Consider the following 6609-nt stretch of genomic DNA (forward strand, 5'->3'; position numbering starts at 1 on the left):
GTTGCGGCTTATCCCAGGTGAGTTATCTGCTGTGGATTATGCCGGGGGGACCCCCTGGTGTAGGTCATCCCCACCCGTGTCCCCCCGTGCACCTTTCTACCCACACACAGCCGCTGTCCGTCCGTGTCCGTCTCCTGCCCCCCGTCCTCCTCTGCCTGTCTCTGCGCCCTCCCAAGTGCTCTCCACCCAAACGTCCCCCCACACAAGGTTTTTCCCCCCGTGCGGGGTTTTTTTTTTCCCCGTGACGTGCCCCCCGCGTCCCCTGCCCTCCAGTCTCGTTGCCCCCGCTCCCCTGCTCCCCCTCCCATAACTCCTTTGCTTCTGAATGGCCTTCAGACCATCGGATGCAACGGGCAGTCCTGGGTATAGGGCGGCTCCGCAGACCATGGAGATCACCCCTCTGGGCACCCAGACCATTCGAGAAGGCCCTCCAGAGCATAGAGGGTGAAACGAGAAGTCCGCCTGGATGATACAGAAGGTGGGACGACACAGAGATTAAACTGGAATTCCTCCAGACCATGCGCGGTGCTCCCGGCGGGCATCCGCGCGGTGGGCGCAGCTTCCCCCCGGAGGGGCCAGCGTGAGCCCGGGGCAGAAGCGGAGCGGTCGTTGGGCTGCGGCTGCAGGCAGAGGTGAGCAGGGAAGCCCCGGAGGGCGGCGGTGCCTGGGGGGAGCGGCCGGGCCGGCGGGCACGGAGCGGGGAGGGTGCGGTGCCGTGTGGGAGCCGGGCTTGGGGAGCTTCCAGGCGTGTTTCGGGGCGCCTCGGGCCGGGGCCGGTCGAGATGCCCGGAGTCGGGCGGGGGCCGCGCCGGTCCGGAGCCGGGCGTGGGGGGGCGGCGCCGGTCCGGAGCCGGGCGGCGGGGGGGCTTCCGTGCCGAGCGGCGCCGCTCTGGGGCCGGGCGGGCGCCGCGCCGGTCCGGGGCCGGGCGGCGGGGGGACACCGCGCCGGTGCGGGGCCGGGCGCTGAGCCGCGTCGGGGCTGGGCAGTGGGAGGGCGCCGGTGGCCGGAGCCGGGCGGGAGGGGCTGCCCCGAGCCGGGCAGGTTGGCGCCGCCCTGGGTCGTTGCCGGCGGCGGGGGTGCTCGGAGCCGCGGGGGTTCTCGGCAGGGCTTCCGAGTACGTCAGCGGCGAGGGGAACGGTGTCCCCGCAGGGTCAGAAAGCATGGATTGCTGCACGGGGCTTTCGGTCAGCCATGTTGGGTCCCCGGGGCATGCTGGGAGGTGTAGTATATATGGACGTGGGTGCCTGGAAGCCGCATTGCTCTCGGGCGCTTTCGGTGCACCGTAGTCGTTGCTATCGCCGCGGCCCCTGCGGCACTAGGTGCAGTTTTGTTGCAGGTTTTGTGTGTTTTTCTGCGGGCTTCCAGCTATGGCTACTCCCAAGAAGCAGCGCGCCTCCCGACTCTCGGAGCTGCTGCCCGGGATCTGTGCAGGCGCGGTGCAGCCCACATGATCCATGCTGCCGGCACCGGTAACGGCAATAGGATGCTGCGGTGCCTGCGGAGTCATGCCGCTGCGCTCGTTGCTGCCTGCTGGTAAGGAAACGCCGCTTCCGCCCCGCGGGCGTGCTGTCGGCAGGTGCTTGGCGTGCAAAATGCAGACGGCAGCGCTGCCGCCGCCCGTGGGCAATCGCTGCGCGCTGGGTGCTCGCTGTTGCCGCCGACGCCGCCTTCTTCGCTGTTACCACAGCGTGGTGGCATGCCGGGCACGATTGGCGGTGGTGGGTAAGGGCCAGGAGCACCAGGGAGGTGAGCGAGCTCCTTTGAGTGTGCAGGGGTGTCTCCTGCCTGCTGGCTGCCCGGGGGTGGTGGGACAGGAAGCTTCAACCTGCCCGCTGCGGCAGGCTCTTGGTCTGCTGGAGGCGAGCTGGGCCAGGGCAGCCCCAGGGAGTTACCTAAAAGCTGATAGAAGGGAAGAGGGGAAGGAGGCGGATATCCCCTAGGCGCAGAGGCAGGGCACCTCCCCAACTCACCAGAGCTCCCCCTGAGCCTCTCCTGGCCCCGCTCACCCCGTGCAGCTGCCCCCTGCTCCAGCACCTCCCCTGAAGCCTGTCCCATAGCACCAGATCGCCCCCAAGCCCTGTTGTGAAGACCACAAGCTGGCTCTCAAGTGGGCTGGATTCTCCCTTAACGCGGGTGCCGTTACCAGCAGTGCGGGGAAGGAGCAGTGTCTCCAGAAGCCTCTGCAGAAGGAAGGGCTTAGGCCAGGGGTGATCTACGGTAATAACGGTCGCCGCTTCTTCTTTCCCTGTGCTAGAGGCCATGCTGAGGACGCGGTTGTCCATTCCTCCCGTGGGGATGCTGCTGACAGCACCTGCCTCAGGCTTGCGTGGGTTGTCTCTGCCTGACCTCACTCTCTTTGCGGTGCGGGGGTGAAAAGGGACAGGCGGAGCGCTTACTGGCTGTGGACAGGAGCTGCCGCGGCTGAAGCCGGAGAGGCTGGAGAAAGGTAAAGAAGAAGAAACGGAAGGCCATCTGGCTGACCACTGCCTCCCACTGCAGGCAAGAGAGAGCCTGCCCCTCTGGGTGGGAAGGGATCCCTCTTTGTAGTGCACTGCAGGCCAGACAGCCGATGTGCACCACAGGGCCTGTATGCATAACCCAAAGTGTGGTACAGCCGCGTAGTGCACGAGCAAGCGAGGCTACATGTCTAGGAAACCTTGTCTCATAAGAGCTGTAAGATATCCACGTATTCTCTTAGGTGGAGGACAGCCGAGTGACTGGAGTTACAGAAGAGGAAGGGAGGAGAGAAGGAGGAAGAAGCATCTCAACTGGCCAGTTCTCCCAGCAGCACCGAGAGCGAGAGCTGTGGTGAGTCCCGGGCCCTTGGGGACCTGTCACCCCTTGTCTGTGCCCCGGTCCCTCCCTGCCCCTTCCCTGGCCCTCTCTCTTTTGCATGCTGCTGTGATTTTTCTTTTTTTGTTCTTCCCTGTACCCGTTCTCTTTTCTCTGTTTTTCTGCACTGCTCCCTTTTCCTCTCTCCCTTTATCCATCTTGTTCTACCACCCCCTGCTTTTTTTCTCTCTCTGCGCCTTTGGCCTGCTCCTTCTCCTTTCTTTTGTTATCCTCTGTCTCTGTCCTGCAGCCCATTGTTGTTTTTCCCTTTTCCATCTTTTTGTCCTGATCTGAATCCATCTCTTTCTCTGTCCTGTTCCCTGATGTTCTTTTCCTCTTTGCACCTGTACATGCCGCTCTGTGTCCCTGCCTTCCTATGTCTCTCCTCCCTCCCTTCTTCCCTTCCTTTCTCTATCCCCTTGTCTTGCTCACTGTTGCTGGTTTTTTTTGTATTCCGTATCTCACTGTCCCTGTCCTCCTTCCTGTTCATCTCTTACTCTTTCTGACCCTTTGTGCTGCTCCCTGTCCCTATTTTTTATTGCTTCCCCTCTCTGTTCCTGTTTGTTCTCATGGTCCACCTCTCTGTTGTTCTTTCTGTTGTTCTCGTTTGTTCTCCATCACAGCATCCTGCTCCCTGTCCCTCTCTCTCTTGCAGTATCCCACTTTCTGGCTCCCTGTCCCTCACCTGTTTCCTAGATCGCTCTGTCCTTCCTCCAGTCTTTCCTCGTCCCTCTGGCCTGCTACCCGTCACTGGTTTGTTCTTTCGTCGTCTTTCTGCCTTGCTGCTGTCACTCTCCTCCTCTCTCTGTCTCTAATGTTTCTTTCACCATCTCTTCCCTGCTCCATGCCCCTTTTCTCTTTTCTCTCTGTCCTCCATCTTCCCTGTAACTCTTTGTCTGTATATCTCCATAGCACTTGTTCTCCCATTGTTTCTCACTATACTGCCCCTGCCCGGCTCGCTGTCCCATTATTCCCCTCTGTTCTGCTCCCTTTTTTCTCATCCTGCAGCCCAGCGATGGTTTTTCTTTCTCCCTCTCTTTGTCCCAATCTCTCTCTCTCTCTCTTTCTCTTCAATTCCTCTGGCTTGTTCCCTGTCTTTTTGTCTCCCTCCCTCCCTTATTCCTCTCATTTGATTTCTCTCTTGATCTGTCTGTTTGGCTCCTTGCTCATCATTTTCTCTCTCTTTTCCTCTGTCCTGCTCCCTGACCCTGTTTTTCTTCTGCCATGTCCCTGCAGGGCTCCTCATCCCCTTTTTTATCGACTTATCTATCTCCCTGTCCTTTTCCCTGTACCTTTCTTTCTCTGCTCCTCAGTCCTCCCTCATTTTACTTTTCCTCTTTCTGTTCTTCTGTCCTGCTCCCTATCGCTGTATTTTCATTTTTTGTATCTGCTGCTCCAGTAACAACTGCCAACTTGTCCCAGGGGAAGGATGAGTGTACAGGCAGCGAACCCCATAGCAGACTCACTCCCGGGACTTATATGCATTAACGAATAAGCACTTGCTGTCTCCTTTGCACTCACGGCTGTGGTTGTACTCCTTTGTACTTGGTGAGTGGCTGTCAGAGAGTCCAGGGGAGCAGGTTACACGGTGGGTGTCAGGGGCCATGGCCGCAGCTGTGGGCTGCGGCCGGAGGAGCCCCAGGGGGCCCGGTGAGGCTGATGGTGATGGCCCCTCTGTGTAAAAGGGCTGCAGCCCCAGGGGATGGCGCTGCTGGGGCATGCCTGCTGGAGAATGCCGACAAGTCGCGAGGATGTTTCCAACCCACCAGTGCAACAGGCTGAAGTCAGTTGGAGTCAGGCCCCATCAGGGCAGGTCCAGGGATATTCTGAGAGCTGGTGGAGAGGATGCAGGAAGAGGGGCAGGAGATGGCTGCCCCCACCCCTCTGGGTGCCCACCCTCTGGAAAAGGCGCTGGGTGCCTCTCCAACTCAGCAAAACTCCTCCAGCCCTGCTCGCCCCAGGCAGCTGCCCCCAGCTCCAGCACCTCCCCTGAAGCCTGTCCTGTAGGCATGGACCGCCCCCAAACCCTGTCCTCGTGGCAGCAAGCTGGCCCTTGAATATGATTTATTCTCCTTAAATGCAGGTGCTATTAGCTTCAGTTCAGGGAAAGAGCGGCGTCTCCAGCAGCTCCTGCAGAAGGAGGGGTTCCTGCCTGAGGAGAGCTGCAGTCATCCCTGTGGATAATGGTTGGTTGCTTGTTCTTTCCCTCTCCCAGAGGCAGCACTGAGGACTCGGTTGGCGGTTCCTCTCCAGGGATGCTGGTGATTGCATCTGGCTCAGGTTTGTGTGGCTTGCCTTTGGCCTCATTTTCCTAGCGGCATGGGCAAAAATGGACAGCTGGACGCTTCCTGGCTGTGGACAGGAGCTGCCGCAGCTGAAGCTGGAGAAGTCGGAAAAAGGTAAAGCAGCTGAAGAATAAAATAAAGAGGAGCCAGCCGGCAGCTGCCTCCAGCTGCAGACAGGAGACAGCCTGCCTCTCAGTGTGAGGAAGGATCCCTCTTAGCATAGCCCTCAGCAGATCCAATTGCCAACGTGCATTGCAGGGTCCGTATGCGTAGCTGGAAGCACAGTACAGCCAGGTAACACGTGCACGTGCGAGGCTATGTATCTGGGAGGCCTTGTATTGTAAGAGCTGTAAGACACCAGTCTGTTCTCTTAGGTGGATGACAGTCAAGCAACCGGAGCTACGGGGCCAGGAGAGAGAGAGAGAGAGAAAGACACGTCCGAGGTGTCCAGTTCTCCAAGCGGCTTGGAGAGCGGGAGCTGCAGTGAGTCCTGGACCCTTGGGGCCGTGTCGTCCCTATTCTGCATCCTGGTCCTTCCCTGCCCCGCCTTCTCTTTCTCTTGCTGCTGTCATTTTTTTCCACTTCCCCGCACCTCTCCCTCCCTCATTCTCCAAGTCCCCCTCTTTATCTGTTGTTCTACCCCTATGTTTTCTTTCTCTCTCTGCGCTTCTGTCCTGTTCCCTGTCCTTTTTTCATCCTCTGTCTGTGTCCTGCAGCCCATAACTCTTTTTGTCTTTCTTCATCTATGTCTGTCTTCCTATCCCAACTTTTTAAATTTTTCCTCGCCTGCCCTTTAGCCCTTCACAATTCCCACCTCTCACCTCTCTGTCTTCATGTCCCTATTTTTTAATTCCTCTGTCCCTGCTCTGTATTCTAGATAGACTTTTTCTTTCTTAAATTCTCTCGTTCCAGGTCCCCGTCCCTGTCTTTTAACTTCTTCCCTCTCTGTCCCATAGCTGCTTTTTGTCTTTATCGTTCTCTCTTTGTCTGGCTCCATGTCCCTATTCTTTAATTCCCCTTCAGCTTCAGTCTTTCCCCTTCAGCTCATCAAGGTTTTTTGGCATTTCTCAGTTTATCTCTGTCCACCTCACTGTCCCCTTTTTAAAATCCTCCCTCTCTGCCCTGTGGCCCATCGCTATTCTTTGTTTTTCTCCATCTCTCTCAGGCTGATTCCCTGTCACTTCCTCCTCTCTGGCCTGTAGCCCATCGCTATTTTTTCCCCCCTGTACCTCTCCCTCTGTGGCTCCCTTTCCCTATTTTTCAGTCCCCCTTCTCTGTCCTGCAGGCGATCGCTGTTGGATTGGGTTTACGTGGCAAGGTTTTGTTAGGTGGGGCAGGGCAGGGGCTGCAGGGGTGGGTTCTGCGAGAAGACACCAGGAGTTGCCCCCATGTCAGGCACAGCCACTTCCGGCTCCAAGATGGATCTGCAGCCGGTCCAAGCTGAGCCCATCGGCAATGCTGGTTGTGCTTCTGGAACGGACATTTAAGAGG

The 6609-nt window shown here is 58.3% G+C and overlaps 1 long non-coding RNA gene across 3 annotated transcripts; it reads left to right on the forward strand.

Moving 5' to 3' along the window:
* The first annotated feature begins 1400 nt into the window (after nucleotides 1-1400).
* LOC148050033 (uncharacterized) lies at nucleotides 1401-6373 on the forward strand. Of its 3 annotated transcripts, none has more exons than XR_015701757.1 (5): nucleotides 1401-1534; nucleotides 2256-2447; nucleotides 2700-2809; nucleotides 4233-4381; nucleotides 5049-6373. It is a non-coding gene; the product is annotated as an uncharacterized LOC148050033 (long non-coding RNA). The 3 variants fall into 3 exon arrangements; XR_015701756.1 differs by having other exon boundaries at nucleotides 4256-4381; XR_015701755.1 differs by lacking the exon at nucleotides 4233-4381.
* Nucleotides 6374-6609: the final 236 nt, after the last annotated feature.

Source organism: Nipponia nippon, unplaced genomic scaffold (assembly GCF_047370975.1).
Source record: "Nipponia nippon isolate SJK-2023a ecotype South Korea unplaced genomic scaffold, ASM4737097v1 scaffold_90, whole genome shotgun sequence".
Lineage (NCBI taxonomy): Eukaryota > Metazoa > Chordata > Aves > Pelecaniformes > Threskiornithidae > Nipponia > Nipponia nippon.